The sequence below is a fragment of the Rattus norvegicus genome, chromosome 7 (genome assembly GCF_036323735.1).
Source record: "Rattus norvegicus strain BN/NHsdMcwi chromosome 7, GRCr8, whole genome shotgun sequence".
NCBI lineage: Eukaryota > Metazoa > Chordata > Mammalia > Rodentia > Muridae > Rattus > Rattus norvegicus.
The window spans coordinates 6,991,441-7,004,052 of NC_086025.1; the positions used below are offsets into that span (position 1 = coordinate 6,991,441).

The 12,612-nt window shown below is 39.5% G+C and overlaps 1 pseudogene; it reads right to left on the reverse strand.

Moving 5' to 3' along the window:
- Positions 1-11,482: 11,482 nt before the first annotated feature.
- Rpl5-ps8 (ribosomal protein L5, pseudogene 8) lies at positions 11,483-12,383 on the reverse strand (annotated as a pseudogene).
- Between the last annotated feature and the right edge of the window lie 229 nt (positions 12,384-12,612).

Here is a 12,612-nt window from a genome sequence, read left to right on the forward strand (position 1 = left end):
ACCTCACCTCAATTGCTTCTAGTTGGTTTTTTTTTTTTTGTTTGTTTGTTTGTTTGTTTTATGATTGAATCCTCCTGGTGTTTTTCCAGTCCATAATGGCATGTCCTTTGGTTCTGTAGTCATATGCTTTTCCACCTGGCCATTTTGTTCCTAGAACAATGAATCTAAGACTAATCATTTTTAATTAATGGCTAAGTCCTAAGCTTTGGCTTGTTTATTGATTAGCTTGTAACCTATTGAAACCATCTATTCTATTTTCTATCTTCCACATGGCTAGTTATCTCTCCTCAGTTTCATGCATCCAATCTCCTCAGAGTCCTTAGGTAATCCCTAACTCTTTCTCCAGTCTCTTCTCTTCTCTCCTCTTCTCTCTCTCTCTCCTTCTAATACTGCTTCTTCTCATTGTCTATAGATTTTTTATTGACAGTTGACGCTTCCACACAATACACAAGGAATTCTTTCCACAGTACGATCTTTGTTGAGCTTAGTCTCGGTATTATTTCAGCGAGACTTCATTGCCTTAGCATCTGATCTCACAGCAAACTATCTTTACCTTTGGCTCCTACTCTCTTATAATCCACTCATTCACAATAGAGTCTGACCTGAGCCTTAGACAGGGGAGAGTCTTATACATGTCTCCCCTGAGACTGGGATCCTTCCTGTTCTTTTTTTTTTTTTTGAATTGTTTTTTTTTTTTTTTTATTAACTTGAGTATTTCTTATATACATTTCGAGTGTTATTCCCTTTCCCGGTTTCCGGGCAAACATCCCCCTCCCCCCTCCCATTCCTTATGGGTGTTCCCCTCCCAACCCTCCCCCCATTGCCGCCCTCCCCCCATAGACTAGTTCACTGGGGGTTCAGTCTTAGCAGGACCCAGGGCTTCCCCTTCCACTGGTGCTCTTACTAGGATATTCATTGCTACCTATGGGGTCAGAGTCCAGGGTCAGTCCATGTATAGTCTTTAGGTAGTGGCTTAGTCCCTGGAAGCTCTGGTTGCTTGGCATTGTTGTACTTTTGGGGTCTCGAGCCCCTTCAAGCTCTTCCAGTTCTTTCTCTGATTCCTTCAATAGGGGACCTATTCTCAGTTCAGTGGTTTGCTGCTGGCATTCGCCTCTATATTTGCTGTATTCTGGCTGTGTCTCTCAGGAGCGATCTACATCCGGCTCCTGTCGGTCTGCACTTCTTTGCTTCATCCATCTTCTCTAATTGGGTGGCTGTATATGTATGGGCCACATGTGGGGCAGGCTCTGAATGGGTGTTCCTTCAGTCTCTGTTTTAATCTTTGCCTCTCCCTTCCCTGCCAAGGGTATTCTTTTCCTCATTTAAAGAAGGAGTGAAGCATTCACATTTTGATCATCCGTCTTGAGTTTCGTTTGTTCTAGGGATCTAGGGTAATTCAAGCATTTGGGCTAATAGCCACTTATCAATGAGTGCATACCATGTATGTCTTTCTGTGATTGGGTTAGCTCACTCAGGATGATATTTTCCAGTTCCAACCATTTGCCTACGAATTTCATAAACTCGTTGTTTTTGATAGCTGAGTAATATTCCATTGTGTAGATGTACCACATTTTCTGTATCCATTCCTCTGTTGAAGGGCATCTGGGTTCTTTCCAGCTTCTGGCTATTATAAATAAGGCTGCGATGAACATAGTGGAGCACGTGTCTCTTTTATATGTTGAGGCATCTTTTGGGTATATGCCCAAGAGAGGTATAGCTGGATCCTCAGGCAGTTCAATGTCCAATTTTCTGAGGAACCTCCAGACTGATTTCCAGAATGGTTTTACCAGTCTGCAATCCCACCAACAATGGAGGAGTGTTCCTCTTTCTCCACATCCTCGCCAGCATCTGCTGTCACCTGAGTTTTTGATCTTAGCCAATCGCACTGGTGTGAGGTGAAATCTCAGGGTTGTTTTGATTTGCATTTCCCTTATGACTAAAGATGTTGAACATTTCTTTAGGTGTTTCTCAGCCATTCGGCATTCCTCAGCTGTGAATTCTTTGTTTAGCTCTGAACCCCATTTTTTAATAGGGTTATTTGTTTCCCTGCGGTCTAACTTCTTGAGTTCTTTGTATATTTTGGATATAAGGCCTCTATCTGTTGTAGGATTGGTAAAGATCTTTTCCCAATCTGTTGGTTGCCGTTTTGTCCTAACCACAGTGTCCTTTGCCTTACAGGAGCTTTGCAGTTTTATGAGATCCCATTTGTCGATTCTTGATCTTAGCGCATAAGCCATTGGTGTTTTGTTCAGGAAATTTTTCCAGTGCCCATGTGTTCCAGATGCTTCCCTAGTTTTTCTTCTATTAGTTTGAGTGTGTCTGGTTTGATGTGGAGGTCCTTGATCCACTTGGACTTAAGCTTTGTACAGGGTGATAAGCCTGGATCGATCTGCATTCTTCTACATGTTGCCCTCCAGTTGAACCAGCACCATTTGCTGAAAATGCTATCTTTTTTCCATTGGATGGTTTTGGCTCCTTTGTCAAAAATCAAGTGACCATAGGTGTGTGGGTTCATTTCTGGGTCTTCAATTCTATTCCATTGGTCTATCTGTCTGTCTCTGTACCAATACCATGCAGTTTTTATCACTATTGCTCTGTAATACTGCTTGAGTTCAGGGATAGTGATTCCCCCTGAAGTTCTTTTATTGTTGAGGATAGCTTTAGCTATCCTGGGTTTTTTGTTATTCCAGATGAATTTGCAAATTGTTCTGTCTAACTCTTTGAAGAATTGGATTGGTATTTTGATGGGGATTGCATTGAATCTGTAGATTGCTTTTGGTAAAATGGCCATTTTTACTATATTAATCCTGCCAATCCATGAGCATGGGAGATCTTTCCATCTTCTGAGGTCTTCTTCAATTTCTTTCCTCAGTGTCTTGAATTTCTTATTGTACAGATCTTTTACTTGCTTGGTTAAAGTCACACCGAGGTACTTTATATTATTTGGGTCTATTATGAAGGGTGTCGTTTCCCTAATTTCTTTCTCGGCTTGTTTCTCTTTTGTATAGAGGAAGGCAACTGATTTATTTGAGTTAATTTTATACCCAGCCACTTTGCTGAAGTTGTTTATCAGCTTTAGTAGTTCTCTGGTGGAACTTTTGGGATCACTTAAATATACTATCATGTCATCTGCAAATAGTGATATTTTGACCTCTTCTTTTCCGATCTGTATCCCTTTGATCTCCTTTTGTTGTCTGATTGCTCTGGCTAGAACTTCAAGAACTATATTGAATAAGTAGGGAGAGTGGGCAGCCTTGTCTAGTACCTGATTTTAGTGGGATTGCTTCAAGTTTCTCTCCATTTAGTTTAATGTTAGCAACTGGTTTGCTGTATATGGCTTTTACTATGTTTAGGTATGGGCCTTGAATTCCTATTCTTTCCAGGACTTTTATCATGAAGGGGTGTTGAATTTTGTCAAATGCTTTCTCAGCATCTAATGAAATGATCATGTGGTTCTGTTCTTTCAGTTTGTTTATATGATGGATCACGTTGATGGTTTTCCGTATATTAAACCATCCCTGCATGCCTGGGATGAAGCCTACTTGATCATGGTGGATGATTGTTTTGATGTGCTCTTGAATTCGGTTTGCCAGAATTTTATTGAGTATTTTTGCTTCGATATTCATAAGGGAAATTGGTCTGAAGTTCTCTTTCTTTGTTGTGTCTTTGTGTGGTTTAGGTATAAGAGTAATTGTGGCTTCGTAGAAGGAATTCGGTAGGGCTCCATCTGTTTCAATTTTGTGGAATAGTTTGGATAATATTGGTATGAGGTCTTCTATGAAGGTTTAATAGAATTCTGCACTAAACCCGTCTGGACCTGGGCTCTTTTTGGTTGGGAGATCTTTAATGACTGCTTCTATTTCCTTAGGAGTTATGGGGTTGTTTAACTGGTTTATCTGTTCCTGATTTAACCTCAATACCTGGTATCTGTCTAGGAAATTGTCCATTTCCTGAAGATTTTCAAATTTTGTTGAATATAGGTTTTTATAGTAAGATCTGATGATTTTTTGAATTTCCTCCGAATCTGTAGTTATGTCTCCCTTTTCATTTCTGATTTTGTTAATTTGGACACACTCTCTGTGTCCTCTCGTTAGTCTGGCTAAGGGTTTATCTATCTTGTTGATTTTCTCAAAGAACCAACTTTTGGTTCTGTTGATTCTTTCTATGGTCCTTTTTGTTTCTACTTGGTTGATTTCAGCTCGGAGTTTGATTATTTCCTGCCTTCTACTCCTCCTGGGTGTATTTGCTTCTTTTTGTTCTAGAGCTTTTAGGTGTGCTGTCAAGCTGCTGACATATGCTCTTTCCTGTTTCTTTCTGCAGGCACTCAGCGCTATGAGTTTTCCTCTTAGCACAGCTTTCATTGTGTCCCATAAGTTTGAGTATGTTGTATCTTCATTTTCATTAAATTCTAAAAAGTTTTTAATTTCTTTCTTTATTTCTTCCTTGACCAGGTTATCATGGAGTAGAGCATTGTTCAATTTCCACGTATATGGGGGCATTCTTCCCTTATTGTTATTGAAGACCAGTTTTAGGCCGTGGTGGTCTGATAGCACGCATGGGATTATTTCTATCTTTCTGTACCTGTTGAGGCCCGTTTTTTGACCAATTATATGGTCAATTTTGGAGAAAGTACCATGAGGAGCTGAGAAGAAGGTATATCCTTTTGCTTTAGGATAGAATGTTCTATAAATATCCGTTAAGTCCATTTGACTCATGACTTCTCTTAGTCTGTCGACATCACTGTTTAATTTCTGTTTCCATGATCTGTCCATTGATAAGTGGGGTGTTGAAATCTCCCACTATTATTGTGTGAGGTGCAATGTGTGTTTTGACCTTTAGTAAGGTTTCTTTTACGTATGTAGGTGCCCTTGTATTTGGGGCATAGATATTTAGGATTGAGAGTTCATCTTGGTGGATTTTTCCTTTGATGAATATGAAGTGTCCTTCCTTATCGTTTTTGATGACTTTTAGTTGGAAATTGATTTTATTTGATATTAGAATGGCTACTCCAGCTTGCTTCTTCTGACCATTTGCTTGGAAAGTTGTTTTCCAGCCTTTCACTCTGAGGTAGTGTCTATCTTTGTCTCTGAGGTGTGTTTCCTGTAGGCAGCAGAATGCAGGGTCCTCGTTGCGTATCCAGTTTGTTAATCTATGTCTTTTTATTGGGGAGTTGAGGCCATTGATATTGAGAGATATTAAGGAATAGTGATTATTGCTTCCCGTTATATTCATATTTGGATGTGAGGTTATGTTTGTGTGCTTTCATTCTCTTTGTTTTGTTGCCAAGACGATTAGTTTCTTGCTTCTTCTAGGGTATAGCTTGCCTCCTTATGTTGGGCTTTACCATTTATTATCCTTTGTAGTGCTGGATTTGTAGAAAGATATTGTGTAAATTTGGTTTTGTCATGGAATATCTTGGTTTCTCCATCAATGTTAATTGAGAGTTTTGCTGGATACAGTAACCTGGGCTGGCATTTGTGTTCTCTTAGGGTCTGTATAACATCAGTCCAGGATCTTATGGCCTTCATAGTTTCTGGCGAGAAGTCTGGTGTGATTCTTATAGGTCTCCCTTTATATGTTACTTGACCTTTTTCCCTTACTGCTTTTAATATTCTTTCTTTATTTTGTGCGTTTGGTGTTTTGACAATTATGTGACGGGAGGTGTTTCTTTTCTGGTCCAATCTGTTTGGAGTTCTGTAGGCTTCTTGTATGTCTATGGGTATCTCTTTTTTTAGGTTAGGGAAGTTTTCTTCTATGATTTTGTTGAAGATATTTACTGGTCCTTTGAGCTGGGAGTCTTCACTCTCTTCTATACCTATTATCCTTAGGTTTGATCTTCTCATTGAGTCCTGGATTTCCTGTATGTTTTGGACCAGTAGCTTTTTCCGCTTTACATTATCTTTGACAGTTGAGTCAATGATTTCTATGGAATCTTCTGCTCCTGAGATTCTCTCTTCCATCTCTTGTATTCTGTTGGTGAAGCTTGTATCTACAGCTCCTTGTCTCTTCTTTTGGTTTTCTATATCCAGGGTTGTTTCCATGTGTTCTTTCTTGATTGCTTCTATTTCCATTTTTAATTCCTTCAACTGTTTGATTGTGTTTTCCTGGAATTCTTTCAGGGATTTTTGCGATTCCTCTCTGTAGGCTTTTACTTGTTTATTAATGTTTTCCTGTGCTTCCCTAAGTGTGTTCATGTCTTTCTTGAAGTCCTCCAGCATCATGATCAAATATGATTTTGAAACTAGATCTTGCTTTTCTGGTGTGTTTGGATATTCCATGTTTGTTTTGGTGGGAGAATTGGGCTCCGATGATGGCATGTAGTCGTGGTTTCTGTTGCTTGGGTTCCTGCGCTTGCCTCTCGCCATCAGATTATCTCTAGTGTTACTTTGTTCTGCTATTTCTGACAGTGGCTAGACTGTCCTATAAGCCTGTGTGTCAGGAGTGCTGTAGACCTGTTTTCCTCTCTTTCAGTCAGTTATGGGGACAGAGTGTTCTGCTTTCGGGCGTGTAGTTTTTCCTCTCTACAGGTCTTCAGCTGTTCCTGTGGGCCTGTGTCTTGAGTTCACCAGGCAGCTTTCTTGCAGCAGAAAATTTGGTCTTACCTGTGGTCCTGAGGCTCAAGTTCGCTCGTGGGGTGCTGCCCAGGGGCTCTCTGCAGCGGCAGCAACCAGGAAGACCCGTGCTGCCCCTTCCGGGAGCTTCAGTGCACCAGGGTTTCAGATGGTCTTTGGCTTTTTCCTCTGGCATCCGAGATGTGTGTGCAGGGAGCAGTCTCTTCTGGTTTCCCAGGCTTGTCTGCCTCTCTGAAGGTTTAGCTCTCCCTCCCAAGGGATTTGGGTGCAGAGAACTGTTTATCCGGTCTGTTTCTTTCAGGTTCCGGAGGTGTCTCAGGCAGGTGTCCTGCAGCTCCTGGGCCCTCCCCCACGGGAGCCCAGAGGCCTTATACAGTTTCCTCTTGGGCCAGGGATGTGGGCAGGGGTGAGCAGTGTTGGTGTTCTCTTCTGCTCTGCAGCCTCAGGAGTGCCCACCTGACCAGGCGGTTGGGTCTCTCACCGGGTCTGGGAGCAGAGAGCTACTGCGGGCCGGGATCCGCGGGTGTGGGACTTCTGGTAAACACAGAACATGCCTGGTCCTAGAGAAATTCTGCTTCCCTGTGTCCCAAGCTCACCAGGCAGCTTTCTTGCAGCAGAAAATTTGGTCTTACCTGTGGTCCCGAGGCTCAGGTTCGCTCGTGGGGTGCTGCCCAGGGCGATCCTTCCTGTTCTTATGTATAATAATTATATATCTACTACTGTTTTCCCAGCTTGCATAAAAGAGATAGTCTGTAATAAATAGAAAGCTCTACAAATTGTGGTGCTCTCACTTTTAAAGTTCCCTGCCTCTAACGGCTGTATTGAAGCTGAATTGATATATTAAAAATTACATGTAGTTAAGACATAAGGTCATGTTATCTGCTGCATGTACAGATTCATGCAAGCATTAGCAAAGTCATTGTAAGAAACAAAAGAGCAACAGCAACAGATTTAGTCTGAATGTCAGAAAACAAAAAAGTAGAGCATAAAAATACATTATATTGTTAATATAACAAGCTTATTAGAATTGCAAAGTTGATATCAGAGGTCTTCAATAAATTGAAACTAAATGATTTATTAAGCATAATATAAAGCATTCTCTAAAATAAATTTCCTTTAAAATTTTATATAAAATAATTAGTTAATTGATAGACAATATGTATTAATTTTATGCAGATTTGGTTTGGCCTTTAATGTACTGTTATATATATGTATATATTTATAATTATTTCTTCATATATATATTTTAAAGCCTGAACAGATACATTAATAGACATAATATCCTTTCTGAATTAATAGTGTAAAAATTACCTGTCTAAGGAAGCAAAAAAAAATTTGAATATCAGGATTATGTATGTGTTATATACCATAACCTTTAGCAAAAAATAAAATACAACCACACTATTTACAGTTAATAGTTCTATAAGTAACTTTGCAAATAATTTTATTATTTAGGTAATATAATTTGTTATATGAACATCATGTATATAATTAATGAAAAATATTCAGCAGTATTTCAGGTGCAGAATTCCAAAGGACTGAATAAACAATCTGTTTTCTAAATGTTTAAAATTTTCATGTTCTTAAGACATCTACAAATCTGATATCCTACAAAACTTATAACACTTGTAAGTAAACTTTCCTAAGAATAGAATTTAACCTATAGTTTGATTACATTATTAGTAGATGTCCAGTCAACATTAGAAAAATTTTATCAGAGAAAAAAATCAAATAAATCTTGTGTTGTTAGCTCATATATTTTCATATGAGAAATAATGGGTTTATTGACTCATATCTATTTATGGTTTCAGCTAAAAATAATATCTGTCTCATTTTAATCCTATCTTGATTAAACATTGATTATTAATTTCCTTTTTCAATTTTATTGGTTACTTTATTTTTTTACATTCCAAATGCTACTCCCTTCCCAGTTTTCCTTCCACAAACCTCCTATCCTCTCCCCATCGCGTGCCTCTATGAGGGTATTCTTCCAACTGCCTGCCCACTCCTGCCTCAGTGACCTAGCATTACCTAACCCTGGAAACCTCCACATGGCCAAGAGGCTCCCCTCCCAGTGATGTCAGATAAGGTAATCCTCTAATTCATTTAAGCTGGAACCATGTTCCCTGTGCATGGGTATTCTTTGGTTGGTTGTTTAGGTCCAGGGAGCTATGGGGTTCTGGTTGGTTGTTATTTTTGTTCTTCTTATGGGGTTGTAAACCCCTTCAACACCTTCAGTCTTTGCCCTAACTTCTCCATTACCATCCCCACTCTCAGTATGATGTTTGACTGCATGCATCTACATCTGTATAGCTGAAGTCTCGACAGAGCCTCCCAGGGGACAGATTTACCAGGCCTCTAATGGCAAGCACTTCTTGGCATCAGCTCAATTGTATCTAAGTAAACTTGAACAAAACCAAAATTAGGGAAATTCAAAATATACTACTTTAATATTTGGGGATTTTTTTTTGTTTATTTTTGGTTTCATTTTTGCTCTCTCTCTCTCTCTCTCTCTCTCTCTCTCTCTCTCTCTCTCTCTCTCTCTGATTCATAAAGAAATTCCTTTTTATTACTTATTTTATTACTTTATATTCCAGATGTTGCCCCCTTCCCAGTCTCACTCTGTCAGAAACCCCTCCACTTTGCTTCTGAGAGGGTGCCTACCCCAACCTGGGGCAACAAGGATTAGGTTTATCCTCTCCAACTAAGGCCAGACAAGGGAGTCCTCTGCTATATAATATGCCTGGAGCCTCAGACCAGCCTGTGTTGCTCTTTGGTTGGTGGCTTAGCCTTTGGGAGCTCCCAGGGGTCTGAGTTCTTTGCTCTTCCAATAGGTTTGCCATCTCCTTCAGCTCCTTCAATCCTTCCCCTAGCTCTTCCATAGGGGTCTTCAACTTCAGTTCAGTGGTTGGATAAACTTATCTGCACCTGTCATAGCTGCTGGTACAGCCTTTCAGAGGACATCCATGCTAGGCTCACATTTGTAAGCATGGGATAGATCCCAAATTGGACCAGTCACTGAACAGCCTTTCCTTCAGTCTCTGCTCCATTTTGTCCCTTCATTTTTTTTAGACAGGAGAAATTATGAGTCAAAAAAATTGAACGTGGTTTGATGACCCCATCCACTCACTAGGGGTCCTATCTATCTATTGCTGGTGGTCTCTTTAGGTTCCCTCCTCCCGCTGTTGAGTATTATGTCTAAGGTCATTCCCATTGTCTCCTGAGAACCTCTCACATCTCAGATTTCTGGCACTTTCTAGACGTTCCCCCATGCCCCCATGTCCTCTTGTAGCTGCAAAGTTCCATTCATTCTCCTGGTCCTCTGGGCTTTTCTGCTGTTTACCCTCACGCCTAATCCTTGACCTTTTCCATTGTCCCTCCCTTTCTCAGTATCTCATGATTATTTTGTTTCTCCTTCTAAGTGTGATTGGAGTATCCTCACCTGGGCTTTCTTTCTTGTTTAACTTCTCAGTGTCTGTAAGTTGTATCCTGGATATTCTGTACTTTTTGGTTAATATCCTCTAATAACTGAGTACATACTATGCATGTCCTTTAGAGTCTGGGTTATCTCACTCAGGATACTTTCTAGTTCCATCCATGTACCTGCAAAATTTATGGTGCCCTTGTTTTTAAATAGCTGAATAATATTCCTTTGTGTTAGTAAACCACACTTTCTGTATCCATACATTGGTTGAGGGTCATCTGGTTTGCATCCATTTTCTGGCTATTATGAATCAGACTGCTCTACATAGTGGAGCATATGTCCTTGTGATATGGTGGAGCATCTTTTGAGTATATGCCCACGAGTAGTATAGCTAGCAACATTTCCAAATTTCTGAGGAACCACCAGATTTATCTCCACAGTGGTTATACCAGTTTGCAATCCCTCCAGCTGTGGAGAAGTGCTCCCCTTTTCTCCTCATCCCTGTCAGCATGTGCTGCCACTTGAGTTTGATTTTAGCCATTGTAATGAGTGTAAGGCAGAATTCCATGGTCTTCTTGATTTGCATTTCCCTGATGACTAAGAAGGATGTTGAACATTACAATAAGTACTTCTCAGTCATTCAAGTTATCTCTGTTGAGAATTCTCTCTTTAGCTCTGAGCCCTATTTTAATTGGCTTATTTGGATTCCTAAAGTTTAACTTCTTGAGTTCTTTATATATTGTGGATATTACCTGTCTATCTGATGTGTGGTTGGTGAAGATCTTTTACCAAACTGTAGGTTACCATTTTGTCCTATTGACTGTGTCATTTTTACAAAAGTCTTTCAGTTTCATGATGCCTCATTTGTCAATGGTTGTTAACATAGCCTGAGCCATTGGTGTCCTTTTCAGGATTTTTTTCCCATGCCAATACATTCAAGGCTCTCTCTCATTTTTTTCATACTAGATGCAGTATATCTGGTTTTATGTTGAGGTTCTTGATCCACTTGGACTTTAGGTTTGTGCAAGGTGATAAATATGGATCTATTTTCATTCTTCTACATGTAAAATGCCAGTTATGCCAGCACCATTTATTGAATATGTTTTCTCTTTTCCACTCTATGGTCTGGCTTATCTCACCAATGGACAGGTCACTGAAACATAAATTAAACAGAAACACATTGAAACTAACAGAAGTTATGAACCAAATGGATTTAATACACATCTACAGAATTTTTCACATCAGAACAAAAAATATATATATAACTTCTCAGCAATACATGGAACCTTCTACAAAATTGACTATATAATTGAACACAACACAACCTCAACAGGCACAAGAAAATTGAAGTAATCCCATCCATACTATCACATCACTATGGAATAAGGTTGGAATCCAATAACACAAAATCAACAGAAAGTCCACATACCCCTTGAAACTGAAAAGAAAAATCTTTGTTCAAGTATAATCTTCATTGAAAATTGCTTTAGCTTTCAGCAGCCCATCCCTGAGCTCTGAGGAATTTTGCCTTCTTTTGAGAAGCCCGGTCTTTCTTCTGAGCATGAGACATTTTCAGATGATTCCAACTCTTCTTCACTTCTCTCTTAGGCTTCTTTGATAGACTGGATTCTCTCGAATAGCTGCTTGGGATTTCTTATACATCTCCTCCATCATGTCTGGAGTTATGTTTTTCCTGATTCCTGAGAGAACTGTTTCTTATACTCATCTTCATCTTCCTCTGTTACATAGCATATGTAGTCTGCCACATTTTGACCCATGGTGTGTTTCTGATGCACCTCTGCATTGAAGTCCTTCCTTTCAGAGTCATAACCAGGAAATTGTTTGCTACTGAAAGGAATAGACAAGCCTCCATCCATACCTTCATTTAGGGGCCTGAAAACTTTATTGCCAGTTGTAGTTCCAGCAAGACCTGCATCCAAATAGCAAATGAAGGTACCATACCGACCTTCAGTGCTTTCCATATTGTATTTATCTCGATTCACCTCTACTTGGCCTTCATAGATCTTGTCCATGCCAAACCTATTGAGAAACATGCATGCTAGCAGCAGGCCAGGGCAATAGGCTGCAGAATAATTTGTCAGGCCAACTTTCGCACTGTGTTTTGGAAGTTCATTTGCATATGCTCTGAAGAGACAATCAAATCTTCTATATGGGCATATGCAATTTAGCAGATGATATCTCTGTTAGTTACATGAACTATCATCCTATATTTGGGTCAACAGAAAAAGTACAACAGTACTTACTTTTGTCCTGAGTCATCAATAGTTTCTGTACATAGTAGTCAGTTTTACCCTCTTGCCGCCTGCTAAATCTTACTTGTTATCTTTTAAATAGGCCTTATTCTTGACAAATTCCATGAACCCCATCTTGCAGAACAGAGACATGTAACTGTCTCTCCATGCAGACTTGCAAATTAGGCCACACTAGAGAGAAAACGCAGTACTTTACTTTGTGATAATATATCCATCTAATCCTTAGCAAAACAATTTAGCATTTTTGTAATTAAATGTGAGTATTCCAATATTTTCAAACCTAAGATGAAGATACTTCTTTTTGGAAAATTGAATTTGATATTAGAATAATAATTAGAAATTA